This window comes from Chenopodium album, chromosome 12 (assembly GCF_948465745.1).
Source record: "Chenopodium album chromosome 12, dcCheAlbu1.1, whole genome shotgun sequence".
In the NCBI taxonomy this organism is placed as follows: Eukaryota; Viridiplantae; Streptophyta; class Magnoliopsida; order Caryophyllales; family Amaranthaceae; genus Chenopodium; species Chenopodium album.
Window position 1 is genome coordinate 39,989,046 of NC_137845.1, and position 12,807 is coordinate 40,001,852.

The window sequence follows — 12,807 nt, forward strand, 5'->3', positions numbered from 1 at the left end:
CTCATATATATCATTCCCCTCATACTCCATGATCCTTCCTCATATATGCATGTTGAATCGAGTTTGAGTCAAATGATTAACAATAAGTATCCATGACTTCCCTTTCTGAATCACTTGGTCAAGGAGAGAAGGGGGATTAATCAAGGACAATACTTTCGTTCAATTTCTACTCTTCGATAAACCCATTCGACACAGGAAAAAAGTTTGTAATAATGGCTTTCCAATAAGAAGTTGATGAGTTGAGGCAAAACATGAATAACCTGACTGAGATGATAAAGACTCTTGCTCTTCAAGTCAACGATCCTAGCAAGCAACAACAGCTTGAGCGCATGGAAGAAAGCCTTAAGTAAGTTTCCAAATATTTTAAGTATCAAGGAATTAGCTCGCAAGGGTTCTCAGTGGATAAGAAACTTCTTCTGCAGAAGTTCAATGCCAACGACATCCCTAAGTTCAAACCAACTAATAACCCTTACTTCCATTTAAGAGCTTTCGAGACCATAATGAACATTAAGGCAATTGATAAGAAGGTTTTCCCTTCATTGTTTTCACTATCTCTTGAAACCGTTTATCAAAAATGGTTTTTCTCCCTAGATAAGGAAAAATTCTCTACTTGGGACTCTATCACAAACGCTTTCATTGATAGGTACAAATGCAACATCCAAGTGGAAATTGACCACAGAGAACTTGAGATGCTAAAGCAAAAAGAAAACAAAGGGTTCACCTCTTTCTTCAATAAGTGGAGGGAGACTTCTGCTAAGATGGTCGAGATCCGTACTGAAAAGGAGTCTGTAAGGATGTTCATCAAGAACCTCCAATAGAAGTATTCAAAGCATTTGAAATACCAACACAACTTGCACACTTTCAAGGCCGTCTATAACATAGGCATTGACATTGAAGATGACCTTGCAAAACAGAAAGCTACTAACAATAGTAACAACAGTGGCTAGAAAGGAAAGAAGAACGACAATCCTTCTGCTTCCGAAAACACCTACTCTAGTAACAATATTAGTACCTTTGACCTTAATGAAGTATTAGTCATGGATAATCAAAGACCTAAAAAGCAACTAAGGAAAGAGTTCACCCCTATTGGGATGAACTACAATACTGCTTTCGATCGAATCTATGCCAAAGGACTCATCACTCCTATTGGACCTCTTCAAGATCCAGCACCCGAAAACAAATCACCCAACTGGGATTCTAATGCTCATTGAAAATACCATCAAGGTAGGGGACATACTACCGAGAATTTTTGGAAGCTAAAGGAGGCCATCCAATATTGGATCGATAATAACAAGCTTCCTATACCTCCAGCAGGCAAGAAAACCGAGTGATGATAAAGCGCAAGACACGAGGTGGGCTTCAACGACAAGGCTTCATGACCTTTGTCTTTTTCATTTGATTCCCCTTGCCAAATGAGTCTAGCATAGGCACCCTCCATCTTTTCCTTAGATTTATTTCTTAGAGTTTGTTTTTTACCCTTCACTTTTTAATAAAATGAGCATTTATTTCTTTACATATGATCATTGCATTAAAAAAAAAAAATTCATGCCGAACTAAGCACAAGGTATATTAATGATTTGAGGCACCCTTAAAGCCATATCATATCACCTTTCACCCTTTAAAAATACAATCCTTTCTTGATAAACCACTTTGAGCCTCGTCTAACGATAGACCTTTCTTCAATCCACGTCTACCTAACCTTGGGATAGGATGGTGTGCAATTTAATCAATTTTCAAAATACAAAAGCTCGAGTGATCTTACCTAAATCTCAAAAATTAAAAAAAATCAAATAGCAATAAAAGTGTACAAAAGGGCAAGTGTTCCAATATCTTTGATATGAACATATCTTTGATAAGAAACACGTCTCAGATTACGTCTCTGATCGAGTGCTCGGTACCGTGCTTGAGAAACATGAATGCCAAGTGATTGATAAACCGCATGATTGGGATTGCCCACAATTATAAAAAAGGACTGGAATAAAATGCAAAAAGAAAAAATAATAAATATAAAAAAACAAAAGAGAGTTCAAAAGTGAGAAATCTCAAGCATACAAATACAAAGATTCAAAAAACAAGGTTACACACCTTGGGGGCTTATCTAGGGTTTTGAGCCTATATCCCCTTCTTCTTCAACATTTAGCCTAACCACGTTACAACCCTTCAAAGACCTCTTTGAAGTATACACACACTTGTGCGAGGTTCGGCTAGAGCTACGTCGTTTGGATTCCTAACGGATACGTAGGCAACCTCACATAGAGGTGCGGCCGTAATAAAAATGCATCCATACATTCACATTCATATTTACATTCATACATGATCATATCAAGGGATATCCATTGCTCATCCCTATCCATTTAGAGCTAGACTTGGGGGCTTGATCCCTACATCATTAGCCTACCCAGCCTAAGAGTCACCATCATTTGACTCCTTTTCAAAATACTTTTTCATATACTTAGACCTTGCGGCCTAACTTTAGTGTCACTTTCACACACATCACAGATACTTGACCAAATAATCCTTTCTTTAGGAACCCCTTGGTCATGAAATCTTAACACAACTTTGAAGCATGCCTTGTCATATCAAAATCACTCACTATCATAATCATCATTGCATCACAAAGTATGAAGTACTAAGCCTCCACGCCTTAGTCACCCAAATACTTTCAACATCGAGTCATCAACTAGGATAGCCTAGGATGCTACAATCCTCGCAACACAAGATACACCATCAATGCATACATTTGACTAAGCTCATTCAACATGCACCACAAACACTCTACATTTGGTTCTTTTTTTTACGTCTTTCTTTTTCCGGAGAAAGTCGGTACCCTCCACAAAAATGACGGAAAATTTTTGCTTTTCTGCATTTTAAGTCGCATGAGCACAAACACAATGCACACACGAGTCATGTACATTGAGTCATGTCGTATCACATCGAATTGAGTCTACACACACATGTCAAAACACATTAAGTCACATAAAGAGTCAAATACACTAAACCTTGAGTCAACCTTAAGTCAACCAAACACAATGAGTCAAACACAGCAAGCCTTAGATCAACCCTAAGAAAAACATAAGCAAAGTCGTATAGTCCAAAACATAAATGCAGGTGCACTAAGTCCCAGACGGACAAGTGATCTTTACAAAGATCTAAGGCAAAAGATGCAAGTTTTCAAAGACATAAGAAGCTATCACTTCCAAGGCGTGGAGATGGGGAAATTTGACAAGACGGCTCAAGGCGTAGTGATCTTGGACAACATTCCCTAGGATGTGAAAGTTGTCGCCCGATTTGAGAAGATAGCTCAAGGCGAAGCAATCTTAGACGGCGTTCCCTAAGATGTGGAGGTTGTCGAACAAAACAACTTTGATACAACAAAAAATGATTGTGTCCTGAGGCATGGACGGCTCACATAGCAAGTTTCTCGAGGCGAAGAGACCCATAATTATTGGACAAGTTTTTCCCAAGACGAAGAAAAATTGTCGATTGATGCACACTTCCCAAGGTGTAGAAGTTGGCGATTGCATCCCAAGGCGTGGGTACTTAGTGGAATTTCATTTGCGAGCTACTCAAGGCGTAGAAGCTCACGACAGGACTCTCAAGGCGTGGAAAATCATTATTCAAAAGACTGTTCAAGACAAAGGAGTCTACGACATGTTGCCCGAGGCGAGTAAATTGTCTTCATTCACTTGTGAGTTGCTCAAAGCATAGAAGCTCATGATAAGATTTCCTGAGACATGGAGAACCGACATCCAATGGATCGCTCGAGACGTAGTGGTTCATAATATGAATTCCCGAGGCGTGGAAGATTGTCGTTCACTAGATCGCTCAAGACGTGGTGGATTGCAATAGAATTCCCGAGGTGTGGAAAATTGTCGTTCAGTGGATCGCTCAAGACGTGGTGGTTCGCGATAGAATTCTCGAGACGTGGAAGGTCGTCACAACAAAATACAACAGAATCGGTTACCCCAGAGACGTGTAATCGACGATGTAAGATATGCATTTCTAACTCTTTTATCTGTTAACTAAAGCTAGTTTGCAAGTATTGGCGTTACAAGTACTAGTAGAAAAAATGATATTTGTAACTGGCGAAATTGACTTTTTGTAACTGGCATTGTTGGTTGCGAATGCCACCGTTACAACTAGTGAAAATTATTCGTAATCGGCTAATGGTAGTTACGAATAATGTACTATTCGTAACTGGCTTAACTTAACGTAGTTACAAATAGGCTATTTTCCAAGTTAGAAAGCATACTATTTGTAACTGGCGTTAAGTTATGTCGGTTAACGCCAGTTACGAATAGTATTTTTATTATAAAAATAAAGAAATAAATAAAATGGTAGCAGTAGCAAATTCCTCTACTGCCACCACCCGTACACTACAATTATATTTTTTTTTAATGTAAAGAACATTAATTGTTAATAAACTTTTATAAAATACAATAACTATCAATCTAACCAATATAAGACCAACTTTAAGCGACATCTTGTAAATTATATTAAATTGATGTACTTGTAAATTACAAATATTTCTCTCACAATTCACAATAAATAATACTCCATAACTAAAAAAAGCTAGTTAGTTAATTGATACAATGGTCAACCTTCAAATTTTGACAATTTTGTCGATTTTGTCTCTGTCTGCTTCACAAATTTGACTGTTCTGTATGGGATAGCAGCAGTTCACACTAAGCACTTGATATTGCAACAGAATTCTACATGGGAAAGAAATATAAACATAAAAAAGCCAAAAATAAAAAAGGGTTGTTTGAGACAGTCACCAAGTGAACTCTTCTAACATGGTCAATGCATCAAACTGAGGGGGTATAAAAGAAAATAAGCATCAAAACTCACATGGAAAACTTCAGTCACTTATTAGATAAAACTAGTCACAAATAAATTCAATACATAAATCAAAACCAGTAATTTCACTTATTAGACAAAACTAGTCACAAATAAATTCAATACAGAAATCAAAACCCCACATATAAAATACAAGAAAAACATAGGGTAGCAGATGCTTGGTGCCTGAACTAGCTCAATTTTCAGTTTCTTAGGTGTCTGAACTAGCACAATCTATTACATACACAAGCTAGGAGGTACCTGAAGTAGCTCAAATTTCAATTCCTTAGGTGCCTGAACTAGCAAGGTCCGAGGTGCCTGAACTAGCAGGTGGCCAATGTTTCACCCACTTATAGTTGTAGAAATATCCAAGATTAGTGAGCTTTTTAAATTGCATACCTGATGAGCCAGCATCATTACAAGTAATATGTGAGCCCGGACCATTGCAAAAATCAAATGAGCCTACAATCATTGGATGCAAATAATGAGCCTACACCAGTAAATGTGTGACTTTGAGGAAGCTCTGTACCACGTGAGTTGCATTTTGCATTGTCTATTCTGAATTGATTTCACAGTCATCTAACAGTCCCATTTTTCATGCATACACCTATCGCATCAAGTCTGCTATAAGACTAAGCAAAGATGAACCAGCCTTACAGTCTATATTCCTAATAAGCTAATCTCCAGATGGGATTTTACATGCTACATATGACATTTTGTGACATAATGCAGTCTGTATAACTTCAGAATGCTCTGTGTCAGCCTCAAGTCTAGGCCAGATAGATATAAAGCAGTGTCAAAAAAATTAACATAGAACAGTTATCTCACTCCTTGTATGGTGAAGCTTAGTCTTTAAAAAATCTACAACAGGGCATTATCATAGCACATCCAGTATTTCGAACAAATAAACAACAATTCCAATTATGCTGATAAAAGAGATAAATATTGAGTGTTGACTAAGCAACAGAGAAGAATTTCCAAACTTTCCTAGAACCAAACACAGTAGGGAAGTGGGTTGGGTAAGCCCTTTGGGCACCTAGTAAATTACCAAAAGAGCTTCAGAACAGCAGCCATGTGACCTATAATTGTAAATATACAACCTAATTACTAGAGATGCACAAAAATTCAAGGCAATTTATCAAAGCTTAATTGTTATTTCCATATTCCATAAGCCAGACACTAGCAGCCCATAGTTTGAGATAACCCCTGATTCAAACAACACATGATTTGACAGTAAAAGCAGGACCTTGACATAGAATAGAATCATGGAAAATAATTAATGGAGTTAAAGGAAAGCATTAACCTCTAAAAGACATGGAACTTCTAATTATAACACTCCATATTTAGTAAGCAAATCTGGACTAAGATTTTAATTATAATCACTAACTTTGCTCTCAAACTCTAAGATATCAAACCTCAGGGCAAGTTGTAAGCTGATGTAAACAAAATCAATATAATCAGCCAATTTAGACTAAGGTCAACCAAATCAGATGCAACTAAAGTTAGCAAGAAGGTAATACTTCACAGCCAAGCAACATCTCTAACAAAATCACATGAAAGCAACAAAAAGCTCTAGTAACAATAGACCAATCTAACATATGAAACAACAATCTTACCCAAGCAACCAGATTCTGAAATTCAGTTATGAAATTCAGCTCTAAATTCAGTTTTGAAATTCAACTATGAATTCAGTTTTGAAATTCAGCTTTGAATTCATTTCTGAAATTCAGCTCTGATTTCAGTTCTGATTTTCAGTTCTGAGCTTCAGCTTTGATTTCAGTTCCGACTTTTAATTCTGCATTCAGTTATGAAATTGACTATTAGAAGAATGCTCTAGCAATACACCATCATCAGATATAAAATGCTGCAGCCAATCTGTCTACAAATAACCAAAGAATGGATTCATGAATTCAGATATGTTGACCCTACTAAGACAACTCAACTGAGCTGTACGCTTATTAACCGAGTACATATTATTACAGTTCAAGCTGGAGTTCTTAGTCTGAGATGTTGTGCCCTTGTCTTGGAAATAGGAGATATCTAACTAATCATCTATTTACACACACAGTCACACACACACACACACACACAGAGTATGAGTATTTGATACCATGTTTTGTTCAACTCAACTAATCGTTTCTAGCCAACAAGCTTTGCAAAAGGAATATGTTGGAAAGTTGGAAGAAATAACTTAAGAACAAATGAAAAGGAACAATAAATGCAGAAATAGATACAAAGACAACAGTTATAACTTCAACTCAAAAGGATCTGGAAATGTGTAGATGACCAGTAGTTCACTAGTTCAACACAACCTAGGAATCTAGTATTTTTTTATTTTATTATTGTATTAACTCTCTACTCTCTAGACCTTGAATGAAATTAGACATTTATACTAATGATTAAATCATGGGCGCATTAACTAGCAAAGCAGTTAAACAAGTGACAAAAAAACAAGATCATAACACAAGGTTACTCAATAAGCCAAGTAATTAAATTAGGGAGGCAATTTAGAATCAAGTGACTACTTATTCAATTCATGCCTTAAATTCTACATCATATTATCAATTTATCACTACTACAAGAAAAAATATAAATCCATATGACACAATAACCATACGATAATGATGCCACTTGTGTAAAGTTTATGAGCAACTTAATTAAGGGATCAATAATTCAATTAAGCCATGAAAGTAAAAAAAAAAAAAAAAAAAAGAACTAATTAAACATCATAAGCTAAAATCTTCAAACAAATTCAGTCACAACAATAACCGAGGTTTAAAAAATAAGGCCCGAGTGGGCAATGTTTTCACAACTGCTAATTGAAATCCTATATATATCTGGACAAAGATACTTCGCTACCTGATAATTTGCTCGAGGATCCACTTTGAGAGACAGAGAGTAACCCCTGATGCAACTTCTATATATTTGTATATGTTTACCAGATTGTCCATGTGAGGAATAGGGTAAATTTCTGCAAAACGAGAAACAAGACATGTAATTAAGATACGGTCATACTTCAATACTTAGAAACACCAAAAACAAAACGATACTTAATATATTAGCAACCGCCAGGCTTATACCAAAACAATCCAATAACGCATAGCTAAATAACCTAGAAACCTTAACCTCGAATTTCTTTCTAATTAAGGTTGTAGATTCGACCATAGTAAGATTAATTTGGCGAAAATCATTTTGATTGACAATGAAATAAATGTAATTCGAATAAATCAAGTGTAATTTGATTGAAATTGCTGAAATTCGATAGAATTAATTGCGCTAAAAAATCGATTAATAATTTGCCCTAAAATTAGAACTTTGAAGTTTCTTTTAATCTACCTAAATTTCGAATCAAAATACTGAAATTCGAGGAATATATGATTGAATTATAACTACAATTTAATTGTATAATTCAAATAATGAATATGAATCAAATTCCTACAGAAGAGGAATAATTCGAAACTCACCTAGTTAGTGCAGTGGTGGCGCAACGGTGCAGCAGTGCGGTGGTGCTTTAGTGGATGCGGCAGTGCGCCGGTGTGTCGGTGACTACGGGCGTGCGTCAATGGGTGCTGCGGTGGGTTCGGCGGTGCAAAGACTAACGCTTCTTTCAGAGTAAATGAGGTGAAAGTGAAAATTAGCGTGGGATATATTTCTCTTTCATGAATAGATTAATTTGAGGGTAAAGTAATTCTAATATTTTTTTTTAAAAAAAAAAAAAAAAAAAAAAAAAAAAAAAACCCAAGAAAAATATACCATTAATTAATTGATTTTTTTTTTATTTTATTTTGGGTAATAAACAATAAAGAACGGTTATCATAGGAAATGGTTCTCTATTTATAAACCCATAAAACGCCTCCAGCAGAAATAAGTTCTATATATTTGTAGAGAACGCCTGTCTTTGCTAACCGTTTTGTATTTTGCGATTCTTATTCTAGTGTTTGTAGTAGTGTTACTTAGCTAACCCTAATTCCAATTACATACCTTAAAACCTTGATATAGAACAACTAAAGCTGAACCCAAATTCGAAAAACCAAAAAAATACTGAATGGAGTGAAGAAGAAACTGTAGGAGGAAGAAGGAGTTTTCACCAGTAGCGCGAGAAGTTGGAGCGAAAGTGGTAAAAATAAAAGTTTAAATCTTTTGTTTGTTTTTCAGCGAGAAATTGTTTCCGCTAACTTCAATAAAGATTAAACGAAAATTAAATAAAATTAATAGGAAGTAGTAACTTAATATTTGTAACTGGCGTTTGTAAGATAGTTACAAACTTTTTGGTCAAAGTTTTTTTACTTAATATTTATAACTGACATTTGTAAGCTAGTTACAAACGCTTTGGTCAAAGTTTCTTTAACTTAATATTTGTAACTGGCGTTTGTAAGCTAGTTACAAACTTTTTAGTCAAATTTTCTTTAACTTAATATTTGTAACTGACATTTATTTAGTCAGTTACTAATTGTAGACACCCAAATGTGTCTCCCCAAAACCAAACCCAGTGATGAGTACCTTTTGCGTTGAATGATTATCGAACGAGGTGAAAGTGTGAAAGGTCAAGTGTTGCGGTTGGTTTTTTTATTAAAATTCTTTCTTTCTGTTTTCGAAAACAACTCTATTTTATGAAAACAGCCAATCCAGTTTAGCTTGGTCCACAACGAGGGTCCAATAATAGTGTAGTTGGATGGGGCTTGCAAAGAGCTTTCCAACGATATATTATAAGCCCAATTTCGATGAATAATGAGGAAGTTATGGCCAAAACACTAAACTGGGCCCGGCTTGATCTTTACATGCGGCCCAATGATCTAGGGGAGGGCCCAATGTTAATTATTATTCCTAAAGTTATTAGAATTGATTATAGTCTTCTAGAATTCTCTAAAAGGTTCTCTTTAATCCTAATAGAATTAGAATTAATAATTATATTTTGATAAGTTTTATTTGGAATAAAATATTATTTTATGAAAAATACGATTTCAGTTTCATACGGACATTAGGAATCGATTTTGATTCACATGTGGACTCCGTGTTGAAAGCGCGTAGAAATCCAGGTTGTCGCTACGCGACAGACCCTGTCGCTACGCGACAGACCCTGTCGCCTGGCGACAAGATCGGTTTTGCAGCGACAGCGTGGAGTTTTATTCCTTATCAAATTCTACCTATTTCCGGACTGTTTTCTTATAAATAGGGTCTTGAACCTCCGTTTTTATTCATCTACAATCTACAATCATCTCTCTCTCTAAAGCTAGAAGCTTTCTCTCTCTCTTTTTCTAAACCATCCCTCTTACAAAATTCCGCATTCACGAGATCTATACACACCTAGCCGAGTTCGAAGTTGTCTTTGCCCTAGACGTGAAAGGTTATAATTTCTGAGGGTTTGGTCCCTAATCTTTTAATCTTTATTTAATTTAATTGTTTGATTATATTTTCCTTGAAGTTACTAGTGCGTGTATTTTGTTATTAGAAAAAGGTACGAGGCATCAAAATATGTAATCTTATTGCTCTATTCTTGTAGAAAGCATGTTTAAATTCGTTAAATTCCTAGTATCATGTTAGGATGTTATTATTGCTTCATAATATCATATCAATATCATGTTAGTATCATGTTAGGGCTAAAGCTTTGATCTTTATTGTTTAGTGACATGCTAGGGTTTGTTATTAATCTTGTTAGTATCATGCCTAGGATCTTGCTATTAATATTATGCTTTAACATGATTATGATAATTATGATTGTTATTGTGATTATGATTATAATTATGATGATTGTTATTATGTTGCTTGATGATTATTATTGTTATTGCTTATCATGCCTTTTATGCATGCCTAAAGGGAATTTGTACTTGTAATCGCGCTCAATAAGATAATTAATAATCTTGTTTAGGGCTAATATGATTATAATTCAAGTGATCGCCAATAATAGTTTTATTTGTGCATTAAGTTCAACCAACATAGATAAACAGGTTTAGGGTTAATATGTTGATTGCATGTTAGTCAGAAAGCGCACATGAATACAAGAAGAATGAAGTAGAAGCCTATTATTAGGGCGGGTTCAATCTCTTTTAGGTTGGATTTGTACCTTCATCCCCGAACCCTATTTGGTTCAAGACCTTTTGGAGTTGACGATCTCCTGGATAGTTAAGGGGTGTAATCTTCACCTTGTGAACGGTTTACAAGTTCCTAAAACTTGTTGGCGACTCTTTTGCTCTAGCTTCCTTCCCTTTGGACGCCACCATACTTAAGTGTATGATCACAGTAGGGTTCAAGCTTGGGGTTAATGGCTTGAAATATTCCCTACAGTTTTTGGCGACTCCACTGGGGAGGATTTCTATTTTAATTCCTGAAATTTATTTCGGCAATGATTTAGAATGTGTGGATGAGACTCGAAAAGTTCTAAGTATTTCATGTGCGTAATTTTGATTAGCATTATTGTCATATGCATAAAAAAAGGTCCTCGTTAGACCATCCGAAATAAGTAAAAAACATAGGATTATTACTTGTAGGAAATTTGAGAAATATCTTTCACAACTAGAATTGAAATAACGCTGCGAAATCTGGAAAATTCTAAGAACGTAGATACCTGCTGAGGCATGTAGGAATTAGCGCCTAGAAAAAAGGATTGTCGCCTGTAAAGTGCTTCTGTCGCCTGGCGACAGTTCTGTCGCTTGGCGACAGAGGTGCTTTTGCGGCGACAGTCCCTGTAGTCTGGCGCCAAGTTCTTCCAATACCGAGCCAGAACTCTGCCTTCTTGTTTTGACCATTTCTAGCACTGTTGGCTCGATTCTACTTCCTGATTGAGTTTTTCTCACTTTTCTGAAACCCATATGTGTTCTACATATGGACATAACCCTCTGGGGGTTCACGCTCCATCTACCCAATCGAACGCTCCTGGCAACGACGGGTACATCCGAGTTTGTGAATCTACTAAACCATTGAAGCAAGTTTTTAACTTGCGGGGTCCCATCCACTCGCGCCAACCCTTCCAAAGGTAAGGCTTTCGCGCGGTGCATCTGGACTCATAACCATGGACCCTCTTTGACTAACCCATATCCCGAACTTTAGAGAACGAGAGCCATGGATAGGTTGCAAACTCATTGCATCATGTTGTGACTACTTGACTATTTGTGCATTCCTTGCTTGTGCATACTTTATATGTGCTAACCGTTTGTTTGACTTGTGTTTAAGTCTAAATAAACCAATTAATGACTAAAAAGGACTTGTCTAATTAATGAATTAATTAATTAATTTGACTAATTAAAGACTAATGAAATAATTAATCTGACTTAGTACGACTTTAGGCATGTCCCCTTAGAGTAAAATTACTGGAAACAGTCCCAGATTAATGTTCCAGAAATGGCGCAAGAGTTTGGGCTGTGGCGCCGCAGTTTACTGCTTGTCGCCTGGCGACAGGTTTGTCGTCTGGTGACAAGCTTTAAATTGTGGCGACAGTTCTGTTGTTCCGGCGACAGTCCAGTTTCTTACTCGAGTCATCACGACGAGTCTAATTAACCAGTCTGTTAATCAGTTTAATCAATTTGTTAAGTCCTTAATTGAGTCTAGGCACCTAGTCCCATGGTCATACACAAGAGTCAAAGCATGTCACTTGCACTCACTTATAAAACACACACTTAACATGTATGTCACACCTTGATCATGTCTAAAGAGTCTTGAATGCATGTTTTCTGTCATTTTTTTAGGGGGGTAAGTCGGATATTAATCCTCCAATTAAACCACTTGTTTGAACCCATTCCCAAAAATATACACCCTATTTTTTGTTTTTAACCTATAAAGTCAAAATCAATTTGAGTCAAGTCGTTAAAACAAATATGGTTTAATCTATAGCGCGTGGTTAAGAAAGGAAGGGCGTTTAATCAAGGACAACACTTTCGTTCAAGTCTCACTTTTTTGATAAGCCAATCAATCGAAGAAGGAAAGCTAAGAAGACAATGGCAAGTCAGGAAGAAGTCAACGAACTCAGGGGACAGG

At 36.2% G+C, this 12,807-nt stretch overlaps 1 long non-coding RNA gene across 2 annotated transcripts; it reads right to left on the bottom strand.

The window, feature by feature from the left end:
• Window positions 1-4,388: 4,388 nt before the first annotated feature.
• LOC145572388 (uncharacterized) lies at window positions 4,389-8,484 on the bottom strand. 2 transcript variants are annotated; one of them, XR_014096818.1, is made up of 4 exons: window positions 8,304-8,484; window positions 7,699-7,810; window positions 6,456-6,634; window positions 4,389-4,712 (listed from the first exon to the last, which is right to left on the bottom strand). It is a non-coding gene; the product is annotated as an uncharacterized LOC145572388 (long non-coding RNA). The 2 variants fall into 2 exon arrangements; XR_014096819.1 differs by lacking the exon at window positions 6,456-6,634.
• Window positions 8,485-12,807: the final 4,323 nt, after the last annotated feature.